This window comes from Gobio gobio (genome assembly GCF_949357685.1).
Source record: "Gobio gobio genome assembly, chromosome: 25".
NCBI lineage: Eukaryota > Metazoa > Chordata > Actinopteri > Cypriniformes > Gobionidae > Gobio > Gobio gobio.
The window spans coordinates 40,620,200-40,645,541 of NC_137121.1; the positions used below are offsets into that span (position 1 = coordinate 40,620,200).

Consider the following 25,342-nt stretch of genomic DNA (forward strand, 5'->3'; position numbering starts at 1 on the left):
TTCCAAGTTCTCTCAGAGAGCACGTGGGGCTGCTATTATTATACACAGAAAGGTCATGTTTGAAGAGACCCATACCATTTCCGACCCTATTGGTCGTTTTGTGATGGTCTCAGGTAAGCTTCATAATGTGCCAGTCGTTTTAGTTTCAATTTACGCCCCCAACTGGGATAATGATGAATTCTTTGTTAAGTTTTTTTTAAGCCTTCCAAATGTGGACGATCATCATATAATTATTGGGGGGGATTTCAATCTGGCCCAGGATGTTTTGCTTGATAGATCTTCTTTCAAGCAATCTGTTTAATCCAAGTCGGCCAAAGTAATATCGGAATATGCCTCTCAGTTGGGACTCTCTGACCCCTGGAGATTTAAGCATACTCAAGATAAAGTTTTTTCGTACTTTTCACATGTTCATCACACATTCTCGAGGATTGATTTCTTCCTCCTGGATAACAAATTGTTAAACTCTGTTACCACATGTACATTTCACTCAGTAGTCTTTTCCGACCATGCTCCTGTGTCTATTGATGTCGTTATTTCCCCTGGTAGACTCGCACCTCCTACTTGGAGATTTGACTCCTCTAGATTATCAGACAATACATTTAAAGATTTTGTTGCTTCTCAGATTAATTTATATTTTGAACTTAATCAGACTCCAGAAATCAATAGTCTCACTCTTTGGGAGGCTTTCAAGGCTTTTATTCGTGGGCAGGTAATCTCTTATGTTTCGCATTTAAGGAAGACTGAAACATCTAGACTGTCTACTATTGCAGATGATCTTTACAAGTTAGATGCACTATATGCCTCTTCCCCCTCCCCTACTCTTTATTCTGAACGGGTACAGTTACATGCAGAATATGACCTTCTAATGACAAATATAACAGCAAGGCACCTTAGACAATGTAGGCAACGTTTTTTTGAACACGGTGACAAAGCGGGGAAACTTTTGGCGCACCAAGCTCGCACGACTAGTGCCAAAAAACACGACTAGTATTTTCTCAATTCACTAACTTTTCCGAAAATTGATGAAGACCATGCCAACAATTTAGGTGGTCCAATCACTGAGTTGGAGATACAAGAGGCAATTAAATCTATGCAATCTGGAAAGTCCCCTGGTCCAGATGGCTTCACATCTGAGTTTTACAAATCTTTTCTCTACTCACTAACCCCTACCTTAGCAAGGCTATACAATGATTCTTTTAAGGAAGGCCGCCTCCCTCCAACCTTATGTGAGGCTTCCATTTCCCTGCTTCTTAAGAAAGATAAAGACCCCACCGCATGTGGCAGTTATAGACCAATATCACTCCTTAATGTTGATTTGAAGATTTTAGCTAAAGTCTTATCCTCTCGTCTCCAATTGGTACTACCATCTTTAATTTGCCTGGATCAGACAGGTTTTACACCAGGGAGACATTCATTCTTCAATACTAGGAGGCTTCTTAATATTCTTTGTTCCCCCCCATCTGAGTCACCAGAAATAATTCTGTCTTTAGATGCCGAGAAGGCATTCGACAGAGTTGAATGGGGTTATTTATTTTTTATTTTAGAGAAGTTCGGGTTTTGACTCTAGCTTTATTTCTTGGATTCAACTTCTTTATTCATCACCGGTTGCTTCTGTACACACTAATGGCTTGCAAACACCCCTTTTTTCTCTACAGCGCGGGACACGTCAGGGCTGCCCCCTCTCCCCTTTACTTTTTAACCTCGCTATAGAGCCTCTAGCTATTTGGCTTCGTAGCCATAATGGTTTTGAGGGAATATCGCGTTATGGTTTAGTTCATAAACTGTCTCTCTATGCTGATGACCTTTTATTGTATATCTCTAACCCTGTCTCCTCCTTGCCGGTAATTTTAGACATTCTAGACAAATTCAGCTCTGTCTCTGGTTACAAGATAAATTTGCAAAAAAGTGAACTATTTTTGGTCAACCCTGAGGCCAGTAAGATCTCATACTCTCTTTTTCCCTTTAAGATAGCTTCAGGTGGATTTAAATACTTGGGGGTTTCTTTTACAAATTCGTTTAATCATCTATTTGAGAAGAATGTTCAACCGCTGGTTGATAAAACCAAGTTAGACATGTCTAGATGGACTTCACTTCCTTTGTCTCTTGTGGGTCGCATTAATCTAGTTAAAATGATTATTTTACCCAAATTCCTTTATCTTTTTCAACATATTCCAATTTGCATTAATAAGTCTTTTTTTACGAAATTTAATAGTATTTTGCGTTCATTTATCTGGGGAAACAAACCGGCACGACTCAAGAAATCAGTTCTTCAGCTCCCCAAGTCTAAAGGAGGACTTGCACTTCCCAACTTTCAACAATATTACTGGGCTTGTAATATTAATAAGATTCTTTATTGGAACAATTCTGTCCACACTGATAAATGCTCCCCTTGGGTCCATTCAGAGATTGCCTCAACGAAAGGCACTTTGTATTCTGCTATTTGTTTTCAACTTCCCCTAGCTATTAGTAAAATATCAAATAATCCAATTGTCACTAACACTATCAAAATTTGGGTCCAGTTTAGGAAACATTTTGGTTTACACAGAACTTCTATTCACACACCTATCTTAAATAATCATCTTTTCTCCCCATCTTGCTCTGACCCTGCTTTTCGAATCTGGTCAGTTAACGGACTTGTCGAGCTGAACGATTTGTATGAAGATGGGATGTTTGCATCCTTTCCGTCTTTGTCCGCTAAATACAATCTGCCCAATAGTCATTTGTTTCGTTTCTTTCAGATTAGACACTTTGTTCAGAAGCTGTTTCCCCACTTTCCCAACCGTCCGCCTGAATGCCCTCTTGATCATTTTCTCACGTTAGGTGCAGGCCAGAAACATCTAATTTCAGTTATTTACGACTTAATAAGTACACTTAATGTAGACCCTACTGTTTCTCTGAGAGAGTTGTGGGAGAAGGACCTGGGTGTTTCTATTACCGAGGATCAATGGGACGAAATTCTAAGATTAGTTCATTGCTCTTCCATATGTGCCAGACATGGTCTATTGCAATGTAAGGTGCTCCACCGAGCTCATCTGACTAATGCCAGATTGGCAAAATTTTTCCCAGATATGAGTGATGCATGTCATCGTTGCAAGCAGGCTCCTGCTAATCATCTTCATATGTTCTGGAGCTGTCCTCAGTTGACAGACTTTTGGTCCAATGTTTTTGATACACTTAATAATGCTCTTAACATAGAGTTGGACCCTAACCCCTTGACTGCCCTTTTTGGCATTCCTTCGAGACCTGACTTGTCTATCGCATCTCGCCAGGTTATTGCCTTTACTTCTGTATTAGCTAGACGAGCCATTCTGCTCAAATGGAAACATGTGACTCCCCCATCACATGACAGGTGGATCCAAGAAGTTTTTAACTGTATAAACCTTGAGAAGTTAAGATTTTTGCTTTCAGGATCCCTTAGAACTTTTCAGAAGACCTGGGAACCTGTCTTAAACTACATAAAAGGTTTACTGTGTTCTCCTGACACTAATGGTATTACACAATAATTGACTGTTACTGGAAAGAGGAAACAATAATACTAGAGAGATGAATGTTTATTTTATTCCATTTATTTTCAGTTATTTGGTTATGATTATTACTATTATTTTATTTATTTTTTTTATTTTATTTTATTTTTTTATTTTTTATTTTTTTTATTGTGGGTGGGAGGGTTCTGGAAGGGTTTAAATTGAGACAATCTGTAATTTCTTACTTTTAAGTGAATGTTTCATTATGTGTTGTCTTGTTAAATACCAATAAAAAAAATAAAAAAAAGATGCCCAATTGGCACTAAGGGGCTTAAAGTGTGCCAAGAAAACATCCCCCACACCATTACACCACCACCACCAGCCTGGTAAGGTAAGAATCCCGTTAATGACTCTTAATGGCAGACATTAATGTTTGTGTACTATTCTGAAACAGCATTTCCACTGCAGCTGAACTTCCATCTTTGTCTACCTCAGCTCTGCTCACTTGCTCCACTGAGCCACTAACTGCTGCTGAGATGTCCCCAAGCTCTGCCTCTTCCCCGTGTGAATCTCTCTGTTGCTGGAGAGTCTGTCAATCCTCCGCCCCTGGATCCTTCAGGCTGGCCTGCCCTGTCTGATAAAGAGAAGTTTTTTCTGTCGCTCACCACAGAATTTGACTGAACTTGAGCAATTTTGCAAGAAAGAATGGGCAAATATTCCCCAATTTAGGTGCACAAAGCTAGTAAAGGCATATCCAAAAAGTTTAATGGTTATAAGTAAAGGAAAACCCTGTTATTCTAGTTTTTCAGTTTTTAATAATCCTCCAGAATGTTTTGAAATGTTATTTTCACTTTCATGATGAGGGCTATAATGTGTACATACAGCTCAACAAAGTCAGACTTCTTTTATTTTCCAGGGTGTAATGTGAGAAAAGGTGAAGATTTTCACAGGGTATGAAGACTTTCTATAGGCACTGTAGTCGCCAGAGGACCTTATCAGGCCGAGAGGGATTTCATTTCCCCTAAAAGAGAAGACGAAGTTGCCATCATCCTTATTTTTAATATTTTTTTTCAGTCATGGAGAACGCTGTAGAAGTCATTAAATACCAGGCCCTACAAGTGAGAGAAGCCCTACAGGAGGTGAAAGAAATGTCAGCAGATCCTGAATTAATATCGAGGCTCAATCTTTAGCAGAGGAGATTGGATCAGTTCATTTTTCCTCTCAGTTGTCTGGTATATCATCTTTAACAGAACTGAAGATATCAGCTGATGTAGTCTGTTTCTGTGCAGATGGATATGGAGGTGGACCGCTCGGCCAAACAGAAACTTTCTTGACTGACTACTGAGGTAATGGCTTCAGCTCAAGCTTTATCAAGAGAGATGTGTGAAGAAATGAATGTGGATGCTGTTCTCAAAGAGAAGAGGCTGTGATCAACACATAGACAGTTCTCATGTGAATGTCCAGATGAGCCATCAGTGATGCACTGAAGAGGACGGAGACGACATGTTTTAATGGCCATTGTGTCACTGGAGGAGAGGTTCACATTGAGAGAGGTCAAGGAGAAGTTTGGTGTACTGGTCAAAACTGGGCTTTTACAGTCATTCATGAAATGAACTGAAATTAACAATTTGTCCCATTTTTTGCACAAACATGTGAATAACCTCACAGCTTTTCTCTGAAGTGTGCTGGGATGTTTCATGGAATAGAGGTTTTGCTTTTTGTTTATTGATTTGTAGTTTAATTATTGTGTGATTATTTTCCCCCAGATTTATTTATTATTAATTTCACCATTTATTTACTTAATATTTATGTTTACATTGATTTACACTATCCATGTTATATTATAGTAAATTGCAAATCATATTTTCATTATTTCATATATTTCATTTTTGTTCAGGTTGGGGCCGCTATCTAAAATCTCGCCTGAGCACACTGATAGTGAACAATAAACTGGATTAATGTATTTTATAAACTTTTTATAAACCTGTCTTTATAAACTTTACTAAACTCTGTAATTGCGTTGTGAGTGATGGTCCATCAGCAGCTGCAGTATCTCTCAGCTGTATCAGTGCAGTCACTGTGACGTCTGACTGACACAGGTTTTTGTACGACTCTTTATCACTGTGTGAACAGCCTAGTGTTGCCTGGATAGTGAAAACTCAGACAGTAATAATCTCCTGTATCTTCAGTCTGGACTCCACTGATGCTCAGAGTGAAATCACTGCCACATCCACTGCCACTGAATCTAGATGGAGTTCCTGTATAACGGCTGTTTATGTCATAAATCAGGAGTTTAGGAACTTCTCCAGGTTTCTGCTGATACCAGGCTAAGTCATCGCTGTATATTCCTACATCTATATGACACTCTATTGAAGCTGTTTGACCCTGTTGGACAGTTTTAACTTCAGGTTGAGTCAGAGTGACTCCTCTGGATCCTGAAGAAGAGAAAAGAAAATCAATCAGTGTTTAAAACTACTATCATCATATACTTTTACAAGAACACCAAAACCAGAGTCAACATGTTTGTCTCACCTTGAATAAAGAGTGAAATGGTCCAGATGAAGATGTTGATGGTGTTCATTGTTGTTCTTGTGTCTTGTGTGATGATGAAGATTGTGTTCTGTTCTGCTCTCAGTCATGAAGTGTTAAACTCACAGCACTATAAACACTCTCAGACTGATGCATGTGCTGACAATGCAAAGAAGTGGGCAGGATTTACAACAGCTTGTGCTCAGAACAAACTCACACACACTAGACATAGAAGAGTTTACTTTCAGAAAAATGTTTTTTGATTAATTGTGAAATATGTTTTGTTTATGTTTTGCAGACACTAGAGTCTGTCATGAGTGTAGATCATTGTAAAATAATGTTAACAATGAGAAAATAAGAAATTATAATAATTAACTAGAATGTACATTTCCTGAAGAAAATGTGAGTGGTGCTTGCCGTGGCAAAAAAATCCTCTCGGATGCTATGTTGTGTGTACTGGATTCTCACCCGAAACAAAAGAGGCCACCCCCAAGTCTGTACGATGTTCTGGAGCTGAGATATGTCCTATTCATGTGTTTGTACGGTTGCTAGGGTACTCTATATGGTTGCTATGGAGTGGCTATACAATTAATGGGGTGACATTTAAAGACTATTTGCCAGTCTGAGTCAAAAGACCCAACCTCCATGCCTCTACGATGTTCTGATGCAGAGATATAGGTCCTTGTAAACGGTTGCTAGGGTACTCTGTTTGGTTGCTATGGAGGGGCTTGGCAGCATCCAATGATGATACTGCTTGTCTGTATGAATGATATAAACCAACCCCCATGTCTCTAGGATGTTCTGAGGCAGAGATATAGGTCTTGGTAAATGGTTGCTAGGGTACTCTGTTTGGTTGCTATGGAGGGGCTTGGCAGCATCCAATGATGATACCGCTTGTCTGTATGAATGATATAAACCAACCCCCATGTCTCTACGATGTTCTGAAGCAGAGATATAGGTCTTGGTATACGGTTGCTAGGGTACTCTGTTTGGTTGCTAGGGGGGCTTGGCAGCATCCAATGATGATACTGCTTGTCTGTATGAATGATATAAACCAACCCCCATGTCTCTACGATGTTCCGAAGCAGAGATATAGGTCTTGGTATACGGTTGCTAGGGTACTCTGTTTGGTTGCTAGGGGGGCTTGGCAGCGTCCAATGATGATACTGCTTGTCTGTATGAATGATATAAACCAACCCCCATGTCTCTATGATGTTCTGAGGCAGAGATATAGGTCTTGGTATATGGTTGCTAGGGTACTCTGTTTGGTTGCTAAGGGGGCTTGGCAGCATCCAATGATGATACTGCTTGTCTGTATGAATGATATAAACCAACCCCCATGTCTCTATTATGTTCTGAAGCAGAGATATAGGTCTTGGTATACGGTTGCTAGGGTACTCTGTTTGGTTGCTAGGGGGGCTTGGTAGCATCCAATGATGATACTGCTTGTCTGTATGAATGATATAAACCAACCCCCATGTCTCTACGATATTCCGAAGATGGGATATAGGTCTTGGTATACGGTTGCTAGGGTACTCTGTTTGGTTGCTAGGGGGGCTTGGCAGCATCCAATGATGATACTGCTTGTCTGTATGAATGATATAAACCAACCCCCATGTCTCTATGATGTTCTGATGCAGAGATATAGGTCTTGGTAAACGGTTGCTAGGGTACTCTGTTTGGTTGCTATGGAGTGGCTTGGCAGCTGCCAATGATGATACTGCTTGTCAGTATGAATGATATAAACCAACCCCCATGTCTCTATGATGATCTGATGCAGAGATATAGGTCTTGGTAAACGGTTGCTAGGGTACTCTGTTTGGTTGCTATGGAGTGGCGTGGCAGCTGCCAAAGATGATACTCCAAAGGCTGCTTGTCAGTAATAATGATATAAAACAACCCCCATGTCTCTATGTTGTTCTGATGCAGAGATATAGGTCTTGCTAAACGGTTGCTAGGCTGCTTGATAATGGTTGCTAGGGCGTGGCTAGGAGGTGTTGAAGGTCACTTGTGATTGGCTGTTGATGCCCCGAGTCAAACAAACCCACCCTCGTGTTTCTATGACACTTCTATCAAAAGATATCCCTTTGATCTCTTTCAATTGAAGTCTATGGGATCAGTTGCTAGGGAGCTCTAAATGGTTGCTAGGGCGTGGCTTCATAGGTTGACAATCATCCTGAGATAGTGATTGGCTGTCTGAGTAAATTGAGCCCACCCCCTTGTCTCTGAGACACTGTGAGCCAGAGCTATGGTCAATACAAAATCCCTATGCAATTTCCCATAGTAAGAGAAACGCATGAGTTTAATGGGACGTCCCTCCCCATTATAAGTCAATGGGGAAATTTGAGGAAATTTGGGGAGCTCTAGCGCCCCAGGGGTACAACTTACACCCCATTGCGATGTGTCATCTTACAGGGCCTGTCAGCCTCTTCAAATGTGGTGACACACGAGTTTCTACGAAATCCTCGCTCTGAGTTATGACTCGTTAAAATTTTTCGCAATGTTAAGTCTATGGGATTTTTTTCGCTACTTTTTCGCCCCTGGGGCGAACACCGCACCCCCGACCCCTTAGAAAAGATATAGCACACCATTCCCGATTAAGCCGCACGTTTTGACACCTCATTCATGGGTCTGTGACAAAAACTGTGGGAGGAGTAGCGGGACAAAATGTTGTCCGGAAAAAGAATAATAATAAGAACCCGATCCTGGGTTACATAGTATATATACGCCTTGCTAAACAAGCTCCACGAATATTAATGAGTATGGAGAATAACAATATTGATGCCTTGCTTCGCAAGGCCCACTAATAAGTATGTTTCAGAGTGATGGTGATGCCTTGCTGCGCAAGGCATCACTAAAACCGTTCTGGGGTAAGATAGTAATAGTGATGCCTTGCTACGCAAGCACCACTAATTATATTAAGAATAAACCAGAAAAATAGTCCATTATGGTCTTAGGAATCAATGTTAATGTGTTGCTATCTGGGAAATATTGTAATATTGTCTATTTCTCCCACATTTTCTGAACTTCATCAGGACTCATAATCAGATCATATGAGAGTAGATTAAACAATGAGCATCTGACATGTTCAGAATTATTGATTATTTATTAGTTTTTTCTGTGAATCCTGAAGATTGAGCTGCATATGAAGAACAGAAGCATCATTATGAGAAACTCCACAACATCATCCATGATCAAAGAGGTCAAAGGTCACCTCAGAGGTCACAGCTCATCAAATATATTTCTTTAAACAGTGTTATATCAGAAATCATTGAGTCAATCTGAATGAGTGAGTGTTGAGAAGAGCTGAGGAGCTTCTAATATCAGTGTGTTGAAGTGTTGTTTCTCTCTCTCTGCTGGAGTGTGTGTTCACTCGAGTGGAATAGAGGTTTTTGTACGAGCGTTTCATTAGATTGTATCACTGTGGTGGACATTCGGTGGAGGAACCAAACTGGTGATCAAATGTAAGTCTTTTTAATTTCCTATTTAAAAAATACTATTTAGATTTCAGAAATGTATGTTTTTATTATAAAGATATTCATAATGTAGATTATAATGCCTTATATCTTTTCATTAATAATTGTAACCAAAGTTAAAATGCATTATAATATTTGCTAATTCCTTGTTGCATCTGAAATTGGTTGTTTGTCGTGAGTTTTAATGTATTATAATTTCTAAAGGTGTAACAATGAATAGATAATATTATAATGTGTTATAACTGTGGTTACAATTATTCATGAGATCATACATGCATTATAATGTGTATAACAATTCATAATTAATGCATTAAAATACTTTTATAATGCATTGTGTATAAAGGCTTTAAGTGTTTCTGATATTGTTGAATAATTATTGAATCTAAATCAATGATATTGTCATGTTTATACATTCAGAAGAACGGCATTATTCCTTTCAACAACAAAATCTAAACATATTTCCATAAAGCGTCTCACTATGAGTTTATTGAGTTTATTACAGGTTTGTTTTCCTTCATTTATTTCTACACTGAGTTCATATATAGTTCATCTTTTATTGTAGATATCATACATGGAGAAAAGAGATTTGACATCAGAATGTAAATGTTGTACTTTCTGTAGTTCAGTCAATGATACTGAATCTCTTTTGCTCATGTTGTGATTATAATTCAGTGCTTTATAATACAAACACAATTTATGTGTGACTTTTCATTTTGAGTTGAATATCTCAGTAAAATGTAAGAACTTTATGTTCTGAGTTAAAAACTGCTGTAATGAAATCAGTCGGTGTATTACAATGTTGAGTTTGATTGATGAGGTTTGATGTAAATGTATATAGTGATTGTGTAGTTTGTATATTGTATATATATCAGCTGTAGTGATGTTGAAGGACATGAAGGATCAGATTGTGATTGTGATTTGTCCTGCTGTTGAAATGCTGTGAATGAAAGTGCAGTGTGTTTTCTTTGTGTTTGTGAATGTGTTGTGTTTGTCTCCTGCAGCTGGTCCCACAGTGAAGCCCTCAGTGTCTCTGCTGCCGCCCTCTTCTCTGCAGATCTCTGGAGGCTCAGCCGCACTGCTCTGCCTGCTCAGCTCTTACTCTCCACAGGGGGCGCTGGTGAGCTGGACACTGGACGGGTCAGAGGTCACCGAGGGGGTTCTGACCAGCGCAGAGAGCCAGCAGAACGGCCGCTACAGCCGCAGTAGCGTCCTGACCCTCAGCAAAGCACGCTGGGAAGCGGGAGAGGTGTACGTCTGCAGAGTAACACATGATGGAGCTCCTCATGAGGTCTCGTTCCACAAGAGCTCTGAGTGCTGATGTTTCTCTCCTGAAGATGAGCCGTATCTGAGTGTCCTGTGTCAGGCAGGATTCACATGAGTCTAGTGCTGCAGCTGTAGTGATTTACAACTCAATACTGAAAGAGAGCTCGCATGTGTCAAAGCACTGTGTGATCTTTCAATCTGCTGTGTTTGCTGCAACATTCAATAAAGCTTCTCAACAAGTTCACTTTGTGTCTGACAACATCATTCAACTAACAGATGAAGATGCAGGTGCTTTTCAGAAGGTTGATCAGTAGCAGTAAATCAGTCAAATAAAGCTCTTGGGGTTTGAACATGGTCTCTGGAGACAGAGCTGCTCTATTCTGAGAGGATCACAATCACTCCACCCTGACAATGCAAATGGGATTTTCAGTCTCACTCTTTGATTGGTTACAGGATCTGGACTGGAACAGACCACTTTCACTTCTGCTACACATTTACATGCGGAAGAAGGTGCTGAACCTTAATATAGAAAAATACCATAATCTTTAAAAACACAAATCAAGAATGAGCCGTTGTGACAGTAATTGTGTAAGAATGTAAATCTTTCTGTGGGTCAAATGGAAAGCATCTCGTCCAGACAGCAGAAGTGACTGAATGCAGTCTGTTCAGTTTGATTGACAGGGATCATATATTACACCTAAAACATGATGATCATATTAAAACACTGACTCATTCTCTTCATAAACACAGATTGATGTTGATTGTAATGATATAGTGTTATTAGTGTTCTCTTTATCACTGTGTGAACACATCTTTACTGATGGTCAGATGATGATGATGCTGAAAGTCATGTTTGTTGGTTGATGAAGAAGAGCTCTTGATCATGTCATGTTCAGGTCATAGAGCTATAAACACATGCAGAGCAGTGAAGCATGTGGCGCTCATGAACACACACTCTGAATGCAAAAGCTGCTGTAGACTGAGCTCACAACGAGACCGAAGAGAGATCAGGACCATAAACAGACTCACCTCAGACTCTTCAGAGTCAAACAGCTTTAGGTCTGTAACGGTTCGGTACAGCAGTTTTACAAAATTGCTTTTTATTTATTTTTATTAAACAGTGGTTTACTGAAAGAATTGTGTCCTTAAATTAATTAAATTATAACTAAAAGTAAAATTGCTGTAAATTATATATAGGGAGCCCTTACTTACACATTATTGTAATATTAAAGGTCAACAACAGAGGCCAAACTATTAGCCTTAATTCAGTTGCAGATTTATGTTTAGATATAATAATCAAAACTCAATAACACATTGTATGCAAACATGTAAACTTCATATAAGGCAGTTTTTGCATTAACTTCTAAATCTACTAATAAAATCGTTTTTTCCTCAAATTCGTTCTTGAAATATAATCATTTATACATCATGGCTGTCATTTTCATGACATATTTAACCAGATTTAAACATAGCTACATTAAATAATCAAGACATCAGTAACAGGTTAAGTAGAATTAATATAGGCTAATATAGGTCATATATTTAGTGAAAGAGTTGATTTCTCTAGTGAACTAACAGCTGTGGACACTGAATGACTCTGAGGTAACGTTAAATGTGATGCTACGTGACATTGTTTAGGCTACAAGCTGTTTTAATATCGACGTCTTTCCGCCGTTGAAACACTGACTGAGCGATTATATGAACTGAACTGACTCGCCTATACAGTGATCATCAAGCGTCAGAGAGCATCAAAACGGCTTTTATCGTTTGAATTTAATGGACTGAATACTTAATATGTTCGTGTGGGAACTAGGATTGAAGAATGTTCCGCACTTAAAACAAGCCGACTGTTAACTGTTAAAGATTGCATTCAGAACCGAAAGCCCTGTACGGAAGCGGTTCGGTATGAATACGTGTACCGTTACCCCCCTACAGCTTTACTGACAGGGTTACACACTCTTGGCAAAAGTTGTGTAGGTAACCCTCGCTAACAGGGTTATTGTTTATTTAAAGAATAAAGACAAAAAGTAATTAGATATGAATCAATAATACACCTTAAAGAAAATGGGAAAAATTTAACAAATCAGTTGTGATTTAAATCTGGTAAAAAAATAAAAAAAAATTACCCAAAATGAAATACGAACAAATGTAAAAAACAAACAAACGACCACTGCATGAAAAGTGGGATTTTCGACCCCGTAAACGCCTGTATACTCCCGGAAATCTCCCTAATTTTCGGCAGTTTTCGACAATTTAGAGGCAGCGAACGTCGCGTTCGTCTGTGCCACAAATTGTCGTAAACGAACCATGACGTAGGTGGAGAGCCCCCCGCTGAGACCGCGCGGAAGTGCGACGCCTCTAATTAGCATATGAATAGCAGCGAAACCAGAGAGTCAACGGCCAGACTTGAATTTACTCACTCAGTATTGGCTGAAGCCACTACATTTAAAAAAGAAAAATCCCTCGTGATTGGTTGGCAGATCACTGCAAACCAATCATTATTGGTCCCCCTGGCTCATTATAAATGTAAACCCCAATAATAATAATAAATATATAATTTATGTTGTAATAATTTGTTTTATATTAATGTTATTGTGCTATGAAGTATTCATACCATCAAGGAATATATGGGAAAATTATACGGACCGTGCCGTTTATTCAAAGAAAGAGCTTCATTTATAAGCATACAGCTGTTCATTCAAAGAAAGAGCTTTATTGTTAAACACACAACTATGTACAGTGCAGCAGTAATGTCTCGTAATGTAATGTAAAGTTCGGCGTGCTCCAGGTTGCGAGAGGGCGGTGGCCGCACAATCCATCCAGAAACCCCGTCAACAAAGCGTCTTCCTCGTCAAACATGAGTTCAATGGTCGCGGACTTCCAAATGTCCACCTCATCCAGCGCACTCTCGCTTCCAGCAACTGTAATACAATCCATAAAGACAATAAGCAACCTGAAAAATACTCACATTGACAAAAAACGGATCTAATATAATAAATCTTACCCTTTTTCTTCTTGATCGACTCCGAGCTAAACTTCGCAGTTTCCGCCTGCGATGTAAGTTCAGGTTGTTTGTATCTGAAGCTCCGGCGTGTCGATTCATAATACGTCTTACAGGCAGCTGGAAAACAATTACATGAGACTGGTATTAATAAAAACAGTCACTGTAAAATTAAACAAGGAATGAGAAACACATTAGAAGTTACTTACACACAATTTCGTCATGATCAGCGGTTAAATCTGGACTCGCGGAAATCGCTCCAAGCAGATAAGAGCTCACGGCTTCGTTATGAGGCGAGGATAGTCTGTGTAAACAAAATGTGCAGTTTTAAGCTCGGATCTATTAACGCATCCATTTCCTTATACAGCTGAATAAAAGCATATTCTTTAAATCGTAACGTTACATTACCCATGCTGTGGTTCATAGCGCCTGCAGTTTGCCTCAGAGTTATGAAGACGAAGAGCTTCCTGAAAATGAGTCCAAAAAGTTGGTCGCGTCCATGCAGAGATTGAGTTGAAGACGGTGTCCTGTCATTGTTGATCGCGAAAAAGTAAAGCAGCAAAAAACATAGGAAATGTAAAAAAACAAAAAAGTTTAAAGCTCGTCTTCTACGCATCATGGCCATGACCTCGACCTCGCACCTCATTGGACTAGGGCTCTACTATGGAACGCGCCCGGGGCCAAATCTCTTTATACGAAACGCGTGACTTAAGACCGTTTCAACACGCCCTGTTTTCCGCGTCAACGCAGCAATTTTTTACGTGTTTCTTTTGTATGTGTAGACAAGCACATTCTGGTCGTGTAACAGGCATACACACACAGTCGACGTACAGTTTTAACATGTTAAGAAGACACATTTGAACGTGTTTCTTAACGCGCACATTCTGTACATGTCGAAGTGTAATTTTTTTTTTTAAAGCAGACTTACCTTTAGATGTAGCCTAGGCTACATACATATTAATATAAGATATTAATTAATTGCTTAACTGACTACTGTGCTAGAGTAAAGTAGCCTAATGTTACAATGTGTATTAAGTAAATGCTTAATATTATACAATTATTATAATTTATCTATATGGGTTATTGTTTGTTTTTTAAAGTTAGGCTAAATATAATTTCTAAAAGTATAGGCTAATTTACACAGCACATATTTATAACTGAAAACACACACAACTTTATTCACTTTCACATAATAATGTTTTTGTAATTTGGTGTTTAGTTTGTTGTATAGTTTGTTTATACTGTTCTGTCTCTGTTTTGTTTCCAGGAACATCTGATGAGTGCTATAATAAAATGACTTCATTATATTTAAAATATATTTTGATATTCATTTTATTTATATTATTAATATTTTATTTACCCATAAACGTGTCTTTAGGAAGCCATAAGTTATAGAGACAAGAATAACTTTTGCCATTTAAATGCCACATTCATTTACTGAGGACCCATACAGCCAATGATCATGTGTGAAAACACATACATAAATTGATCACTTAGAAATCAAAACTAAGGTTTGAGAAAGAAAGAATATGCATACAACAAAATATATTTTTTCATAGCAGCTTCAGTAACAAGTTCAAAACAAATTCTGCTGTAAACCGGCTCTAACAAGCCAATATAGTGTCAATATTCAGCTCAAGTGACTTCAGTGTTGATTCAGTTCAGCTGATTTCAGTTCAACTGTAAATTCTTCAGTTGTGCATATTTGTGTGAAGTTAGATATATGCAAAAACAACATTTTTGGAAGAGTTAAAATAGTTTTGCACAAAGTGTTGCTTTTGCAATAGATGTCTGATGTTTTGTGTGTTTTGTGTGTAGAGTTACAAGAAATGGAGTCATATTTTCAGAAATTGTGTGTAAGCAATTAGATAAAACTGTAAATGAATCCTGTTTATTTTAGTTCAGGACTCATAGTCCAGGTGTTAGTAATCTGTGCTTAATCTTTGTTCCAGGCAACAATTTTTTAACTCTTGGCATAATTTAAACCCTGTCCAGGAAACCACCTCTTGAAAATCTGCATTGATAATTCATAAAATGTGGTGTGAGCTCAATTTAAATGACAATTACAGAAAAACACAATCTGACTTAACTATAAACACACAAACTTGTACTTTTCACATTTATGATTAATAGCCATTTAAAAAATCATTCACAGTGCAGGGTGGAAAAATTTATTTTGGTATGTAAACTGTATGCTTTACTTGATTTATTTGTGTGCTTTGGTTCATTGTCTTGCTGTCTTCACTGCTGTCCTGTAGTATTATTATTATTTTTTTTACATAACATTGGTTATTGCTAATGACATACAGAGTAATTCATCTACACTGTGAGCCCGGACAAGTTGAATCTACTTAAAAAATTGGAGCAAACTGGTTGCCCTAAAAATTTAGTAATGTGAACTAAAACGAGTACATTTAACTTAAATTTAAGTTAACATTTTAACTTAAACTTTAAACTTGTTTTAGTCAAAAAAATTCAGAACCTAGATAAAACTCCCCCTGCTGCTACTCTGATTTGCATTTGTGTAGCTCACAGCATCTTCATTTACATGATAAAGCCTCCCCTAGAATTAAGGGGAGGGGGGGTCATGGGGGGACAACTGCCAAGCAAGGCCCACGTCAATTTCCGACAATTTACGGCAGTTTTCGGTGTTGCCTGCAAATTGCCGTGCACAGTCGTAAACCTGAAGTTTCACGGCAATCTACAGTGTCACATACTGACGAAAATCCCACTTTTCATGCAGTGGACTGCAGCCCCACTGACTCCCTGTGCCAATGCATTGATGAAATGAACAGTTTGATGTGCCAAAACTTTCTTCAGTCAAACAAACACAAGACTGAACTCACTGCATTTGGAAACAAAGATGAAGTTCTCAAGGTGAACACATACCTTGAGGCTACGGGTATAACTACAAAAAACAAGTCAGGAATCTTGGTGTGATTTTAGTGGCGGACCTTAGTTTCAGTCGTCATGTAAAAGCAATAACTAAATCAGCAAACTGTTGTAAATCTCAGAAGTGAAGACCAGGAGACCTGGATGTGTCTTCAGCAGACTCTTCATTGAGAACACGTGTTGTCAGGAGCTGTGGTCCATCAAGTCTACTAAGGCAGTATACAGTGATTTTAGGGGACAGGGGAGACAAAGCAAATTGGTGATGACCTTAAAAAAGCATGCAAATTAAGTACCCAGATAGGAACCCGCCCCAGACTCTAGAGTAACATAAGGGTGAAGGTGAAGGGTGTCGATGGATCCCTATGGAGGGTGGGATGGTGTCCCCTTGGTAGTTGGTTCCCTACACAGAACGCATATTCTGCATATACAGAACGACGCTACTGGAGTCACTGCAGTAAAAGCTTTATTAGTATGAAAGTGATCAACCAGTGACAAAAATACAACATGCAGTCCATGGCCTTTGGTTCCACATGTGTAAGTGAGAAATCATAGAGTACGGCACACATTCTTCCTCCTCTCCTCTACCTCTCCTTCTCCCTTCATCCTGACACAGTTCGTCAGTTTGACATGATCAAGAGTGAGTTATACTGAATATCAGCACGGCTGTAATTCTGCCATAGACATGAAGAGCAGCTCGACTGTGAACAGTGGCGCAAAAAGTGGGTATGTGGCGCATGGGGCGCAGCACCTTGGGGGCACCAAAGAATAAAAATTATATATATATATATATATATATATATATATATATATATATATATATATATATATATATATATATATATATATATATATATATATATATATATATATATATATTATATGTATAGCTGCTGTTGTGCGTTTCTAAATCATTTCTGTCTTTTCTCAATAAAATATAACATTTTAGAGGACTAACAGGCTAGAGTAGGCGCCCTCATAAGATTCCATAATAGAATTTTGGATAATAATGGAATATCGCGAGTGGGCGCACCTGGCGGGGGCGCCGAGCCAAAGTGTTCATATACGCTTGGGTGGGCGTCTGATTGCATTGACAGCGTGCGATTTGACAGCATTTGACACTTCAAAGAGCACGTCCTCGACGCGTGATTTGCTATTTAAAAACGCGTTCCCGTGACCCCAGAGCGTACGTTAAGAACGCGCACTTATGTGGTAAATCACGCGCTATGAGTCGGACAAAACACACGTTATTAACGTGTAGGCTAAACCGGTAAACCAAACAGACAGTGCAAACTTGAGTTTGAAGTATCCAAACAGACGAAAAGAACGTGCGCTTTCCTTGGTGTTCTCAAAATTGCATGCTCACTTTTTAGGGCACACCTCTTATAAAGTGACATATTGTTGACCATCTTTTTAAGTAATTACACTATTTACCACGATACACTATGGCTGAATTAAATGAAATCATAATCAACAAAATCCATCCTACCATTTATCAAAATCCACCTACACTGTAATTACAATTGCCTAAATAATGTAATGAGAATTTTAGATTTATGTTCTAAATATAATATTTTAATTATAGAAATATGAAATGTTGGGAAAATTTGTATTATTCCAGGCCTATGAAACTATAAATCTGCCAGTATTGTTGGCAGCGTGAGTGTATTCTAGAATCATTCAACTAATTTGTTCTAACCGACTGTTCAAAAACGGTCATTCAAAAACCTATACTTTGTTTGAATCTATTTTTGTTGGAAAAATAGAGCAAAACTGTAAAAAAATGACAACTTGTTGTTTATTGAACTGTTGTATAAAATTAATATTGCATTTTGCAATGATATAGGCTACTCTGGAGAATAGCACTCTTGCTCGTATGATATTGCATAATTTCCTCTTTAATTACTTTCAAACGAATGTTTATTTTTTTATTTGTCTAATTTTTAATGAAAATACAACATCAATAAAATAGTACATAACATTTTTTTTTTACTTTTGTAAAAAAAAAAAAACGAATAAGACAGATGACTAAACTTTTCTAAATTTTTCAACTAAATATCGAAATAAATCTAATTATTAAACTAAATTAACCATATAAACTAAATTACTGATCTAATAGCCTACGTGCACAATAGAACTTCTGGTTAACTTCTGTGTTTTGAGTGTGCGCTCGGCTACTTCCTGTCGCTAGTTTCTGGAGGCGCTAGTTTTGAGTAGACGTACGGTAGAAAAAGTTTCAATATGAGCGGATTTCGGGTAAAAGAGAGGCGGTTGGTGTACCAACGCGTGAAAAAGACCGCACTCCATTGTTGTGTACCCCTGTGTGCGAATTCGTCCAGGTACAACAGTACTATAAGCTTTCATAGCTTTCCAGTGGATGTGTCGGTGAGAGCCGAATGGGTGGTAAGAGTGCGTTGGGACGACTTCACCCCAAGCAAGACGAGTCGTGTTTGCAGCAGGCATTTCAAAAAGGGCGATTTTGTTAACAACCCGGGTAAACTGAGGAGGTTGAAGAAAGGGGCCATTCCTGCTCTTTTTTCCTGGAATAATTTTCAAATACCGGCGCCGAGGGCGAGCGTGTGGGAGCGGAGACCCAGAGCAGATAGCCCTCCTCCTGCCCATGAAATCAACTCGGAAGAGGAGATGGAGGTGGCTACCCTGGCACCAGATCATGATTATTGTATTACTCCTACAACAGCAATGGTCGCAGATCAGCTCGCTGAGGAAAACGATACACTTCGCCAGAAAGTAAAGGAGCTCGAACTACAAATTCAGGCTCTCCAGCTAAGGAGTTGTTTTGGACTGAAGCGCTTTGCAGGATCGGACGAGGACATCCGATTTTATACCAAGTAAGTCATAATTAAGGTGTTTTGAATTGCAGGAAGCTGATGTCTTGTACCATATTAACAGCCATGGACAAAAAAAAAATTCACGCAAGTCATGTACTTTAGTGAAAGTAAAGGGGGCTACTACACATGTAAAATGTAGCTCCACTAAAAGTACACCTTACAAGAGGAATAGTATTTTCCTTCAAGTGTACATCAAATATCAAAAGTAAAAGTAATGACTGACATAAGGATATGATCAGGCCCAAACTTGTGCTACTTACAGCACTCAGATTTGTAGACACAACCTTTTATTGTTTTTTCTTCATGTAAAACAAATGTAGTATACAGTAATTATATATATATATAATAATAGTGGAAATAACATCATAATTTAAAGTCTAACTTTAAAATGCATGTTTTAGGTTTCTTTCTCACATTTGTAATATTTTGGTCAGTCAATAAGAATAATTTATGTAGTTTTATATTTTTTTTGACTGAATTAAGTTTCATGTCTATTCTTGGTTCGCTTAACTAGTCGAGGTTGATATAGGTTATTGAAAGTAATAAGTAATTAAATAATTTTTGGAGAGTAATTTGTACAGTAATCTAACTATTTAAGATGTAATTACTATCTAGTAATTCATAATTTTGAGTAACTTACCCAAACCATTCTAACAACAATGTTATTTTTGTGTATTTTGTATAAAAGATTCCATTCTTATGACCACCTGATGGCATTCTGGAGGCTCATCGAACCAGCAACATCAAGGATGATCCGTGTGACAAGTGTGGCAAGAGAAGCATCGGCCTCTGTGGCAGAGAAGACAACATCAAACAGATCAACTAAGTTGCTGCCCATAGATGAGTTATTTCTTTTTCTAAAATAATCTATCAACCGGATGCACACAGAGAGAGCTTGGCCACCGATTTAACATCCATCGGACAACAGCCAGCAGGATCATCACAACCTGGGCCAACTTTCTTTACTGTGTACTGGGAGCTATGTGTATCTGGATGACACCTGAAGAAATCGCAGCCAACCTACCTCCTGAGTTCAAGGAATATGCAGACACTCAGGTCATTGTTGACTGCACAGAACTGCGGTGCCAAACTCCATCCTCACTTGTGCTACAGAGTGAGGTGTACTCGCACTACAAATCACACTGTACCTTCAAGGCCATGATTGGCATGGCACCACATGGTCCTCTGACATTTGTTTCTGCACTCTATGGGGGCTCTATCAGTGACCGTGAGCTCTTCAGATTGTCTGGCATCATACCTCTCCTGTCCCCTGACATGGCTGTGATGGTGGACAAGGGCTTTAGGGTGGACAACCTTGTGCCAGGAAAACTTCACAGGCCTGCCTTCCGCTCCAAGAAGGACCAAATGGAGACCCAAATGGAGACCCAGTCCTGGAAAAAGTAGAGCCACACAATGGTTACAGAGCACTGATCCAGCTACACATGTACAGCTGTGATGAGCCAGCTCAACAGGGATTGAGTCCTTCAGCCCCACCTGTAACAAGATGTTTAAAAAAAATGATATATATATATAAAGTAGTATAACTGATGTAATAAATTTATATGGACTACTCAAGTAAGCTACTATTTATGTTTTTACACTTTTAGTTAAAATAGCTAGTAAAAAAACGTTAACTTTTTTTCTTGTAAGCACTGTTAGTAATTTCTTTCTTTTAATGTGGTCAGTGGAGCAGTCTATTTGATTTGCAGGTACACTCAGAATCCCCACTTAAAAAGTACCAAGATTGCAATATACCTACTTAGACTTAGCAGGTTTACATAAATGTATATACCTATCTTATGCGTTTCACCTTTCACCTGGGACGATCAGCATACCTGGAAAAACAAACTATACTACACCACTGATTGCTGTTAGTGAAAACATTGTAGTAACGTAGCACTAAACGTATACTGGTCGTTTTTACCGTGAATGGGGGACATGGTCAACCAAATGAACATGGTTAACCTACAGCAAAGAACCAAAAGAACACGATTGAACCAAATGAACACGATTAACCCAGGAACATGGGTAACCATCTTAACGCTACACTCATCCTACACTTAAACTGTGAGGTGGTTTAGATCTGTCCATTGACGGATGACATAACGCCCTCACACACACTACTCCTGTCACTGGATCTTTCTTGGACACTGAGAGGAAATACAAAACTCACATTAAAAATACACACAACAGTTGATAATCATATCAACATAAGGTATTTAATAACACTAATAAAGTACGTCGTAATATTGACACGATTTGATGTAAGTTAAAATACCTGGCTGCTAGCTAGTCAATGTATAACCTGAACAGCTGATCTAGCCGCTAACAGCTGAGGTAACGTTATCGCTACTCACCTTCAAAGTTATGGATGTAACTTGATATGTACAATCTAAATCCCTTTTTCCCGCTTGGAACCGGGTGCAGGTGAACAGTTGTCGACAATCCTGTGGACGTCGTTTACGTCAATTTTCGGGAGGCCTTGAAGAGAACGGGTAAAATATGCCATTGTTCGCAATCAAAACCTGCCGTCCGCAAACCGTAAATGGTCGACCGCACACTCAAGGCAGCGGAAGTAGAACTCCTTAGTTACGTGCACGTAGCCTATTACTGATGTAAAGCCCACACTGTCACTGTATGATAATTGAAATGAACTGATGACATCACCGTTTTCTCCAGAATGGCTAGACGGCTGAATAAATTATGCTGTATTATTTTCCTGTTTAACACTGTAAAGCTGCTTTGAAACAATCTGCATTGTTAAAAGCGCTATATAAATAAAGTTAACTTGACTTGACTTGACATGACATAAAATTGCTATACCCGAATTATAACAAATAAATAAAAGATATTTGGAAATTCCCTTTTAAAACGGGGAACCCTCAGTTTGTGGTTTGTGTTTTTTTTATTAACGAAGTGATCTTGCGCTTGTACCTCTGCTATCGTCCTGTCAATCGCGGCCATGATTACAGTTACAGTAAAATTTAAATTCACCATCATCGGTTCCCATCCTCAGCCAATCTGCATGACAGTTTTTGCAATGACCATCAACACTAGATAAATGGGCAAGTGAAAACGCACGCCATGTTACAATTTAGTAGGAACTAAATAGCGCTCTAGAATGTTTGGTAGCAACATTATTGGGCATCGAGAACCGTTTCCTACTTGGAATCGTTATAAAAATACAGATTATTTTCTTTCTTTTCGTTTCTTTATTGGAATCCGATCATAATGTTAATGTTTGTCAATTTGTGACTGTTTTTTAATTTGTTTACATTGTTAATATATATATATATATATATATATATATATATATATATATATATATATATATATATCCAGCTCACTTATTTATTTATTTGGGGGGTGCCAAAATTGTTGCTGCATACCCTCTGGCACTGGGTAGTTGCACCCCTGACTGTGAATGTGATATTACTTTATATAACAGATCTATAAGCAAGAACTTTCTAACTTAATTTTCAGACAAAATCTGATTAGTTAGTCTACAGATTATTTCTACGACCACTGGTGAAAGAAAACACTGAGCAATCCTGGAGTGAGAGAAAACACATGAAGAACAGCTGCTATTTCTGCTTGACTCGCATCGTCTCATACTGTGATCTGGAACACACACAATAAAACATCCCAGAGCTGCCATAATCAATATCAGCACTGACCGTTATTTCAGATACAAATACATCTCTACATATAAATGTAGTCTTTATAAACTTTGCTAAACACTGTCATTGTGTTGTGTGTGATGGTCCATCAGCAGCTGCAGTATCTCTCAGCTGTATCAGTGCAGTCACTGTGACGTCTGACTGACACAGGTTTTTGTACGACTCTTTATCACTGTGTGAACACATAACCACTGGGTATGTGTAAACTCTGACAGTAATAATCTCCTGTATCTTCAGTCTGGACTCCACTGATGCTCAGAGTGAAATCTCGTCCAGTATTTACTGTTCCACTGCCACTGAATCTAGATGGAGTTCCTGACTGGAGGCGGTTGATCCAATAAATCAGGAGTTTAGGAGCTTCTCCAGGTTTCTGCTGATACCAGGCTAAGTAGTTGCTGTATATTCCTACATCTATATGACACTCTATTGAAGCTGTTTGACCCTGTTGGACAGTTTTAACTTCAGGTTGAGTCAGAGTGACTCCTCTGGATCCTGAAGAAGAGAAAAGAAAATCAATCAGTGTTTAAAACGTCTCGGTTACGTATGTAACCCTCGTTCCCTGAAGGAGGGAACGGAGACGCCACGTCGGAGTACCGACGAATAGGAATCTCGCTCGAGAGAGCCAATCTACTTCGAGTGTAACTAAACGAGCCAATGCACATTGGCATGCAATGATTGCACCAGGTGCTCATGCCACGCCGCGCGGGTATAAATGAGACACAGGTGATTGCATCAAATCAGCCTTTTGCTGAGGAGCCGGGTAGGTAGACAGGCACCCCAGCAGGGTACAGAGGACATGGCGACGGACGTGGCGTCTCCGTTCCCTCCTTCAGGGAACGAGGGTTACATACGTAACCGAGACGTTCCCATTCAGTCGGTCACTCTCGACGCCACGTCGGAGTACCGACGAATAGGAATCCCTACCAAAGCGCCATGGCTTCTGCCCCCATCCAGTGCCCTGTGTGAGCCACCTGAGCTCTCTTACCTGATGAGACGGGGCTCACACCGGGAAGTCCATCACTGCTGTTCCGCATGACCCGCTCAGTGATTATTGGATAACACTGGGAAAGCGTGCCCTAGAGAAGGGAACGCTGCGGAGCCCACATCGTACCCCGAAGGAGTTATGTGGAGTACAATGCTGAGCCGTAGCCCGCAAGGAGAAGGGGGCTCAGTCCCACTGCAGGGAAGGCTCTCCCAAGGGAAAGACACGGGCTTCCCGTAGGAGCGACCGTGGAAGAAAATATGGGATCCCCGCAGGGTCACTCATATGGCCCAAGCCCAATACCGGTTCTCAAGGATTCAGCGGCAAGGGGCCTGATGCCAGACGTTCCGCCACGTCCGGCACCGAGGGCGGTGGAGGACTCACAGAGTTTGCTTCTGGAGAATATAAGCGCCGTAGCGCAGCAAGCCGACAAGAGCCGGGGCCTCTCAGTGCTTCTACCCGTTTGAGGTGAGAACACAGGAGGAGACCGGCTCTACACGTAGGCTATAGAATCTAGCGAACGTGTTGGGTTTCGCCCAGCCCGCAGCTCTACAGATGTCTGACAGCGAGGCGCCACGTGCCAGCGCCCAGGAGGATGCAACACTTCTAGTAGAGTGTGCTCGCACCCTGAGCGGACAGGGCACACCTTGTGCTTGGTAAGCCAAGGTGATGGCATCCACTATCCAGTGGGCCATCCTCTGCTTGGAGACAGCCTTTCCCTTCTGCTGGCCTCCGTGACAGACAAAGAGCTGATCTGAGGTTCTGAAGCTTTGAGTTCTATCCACGTAAACCCGCAGAGCGCGGACGGGACAGAGCAAAGCTAGGGCTGGGTCTGCCTCCTCCGGGGGCAGCGCTTGCAGGTTCACCACCTGGTCCCTGAAGGGAGTGGTAGGAACCTTGGGCACATTGCCAGGCCGGGGTCTCAACACCACGTGGGTATCACCCGGCCCGAACTCTAGGCACGATTCGTCGACCGAAAATGCCTGCAGGTCCCCTACCCTCTTGATGGAGGCCAATGCAGCCAACAGCAAAGTCTTCATTGACAGAATCTTTAGCTCTGCTGACTGCAAAGGCTCAAATGGGGCATTCTGAAGTGCTCGGAGCACCAGAGCAAGATCCCAAGAGGGTATGGAGGGGGGGCGAGGAGGATTTAACCGTCTCGCCCCCCTAAGGAACCTGACGACCAGGTCGTGCTTCCCAACCGTCTTA

The 25,342-nt window shown here is 39.8% G+C and overlaps 2 gene segments (V, D, J or C); one reads left to right on the forward strand and one right to left on the reverse strand.

Annotated features, from left to right (window-relative positions):
- The window catches only part of LOC307121560 (immunoglobulin kappa variable 4-1-like), a 242,516-nt gene that overhangs the window by 168,258 nt on the left and 48,916 nt on the right, over positions 1–25,342 (reverse strand). Inside the window, exon 3 of the V gene segment in view lies at positions 22,891–23,342.
- LOC307121303 (immunoglobulin lambda constant 7-like) lies at positions 4,541–12,123 on the forward strand. The segment is given in 3 exons: positions 4,541–4,603; positions 9,406–9,457; positions 10,471–12,123.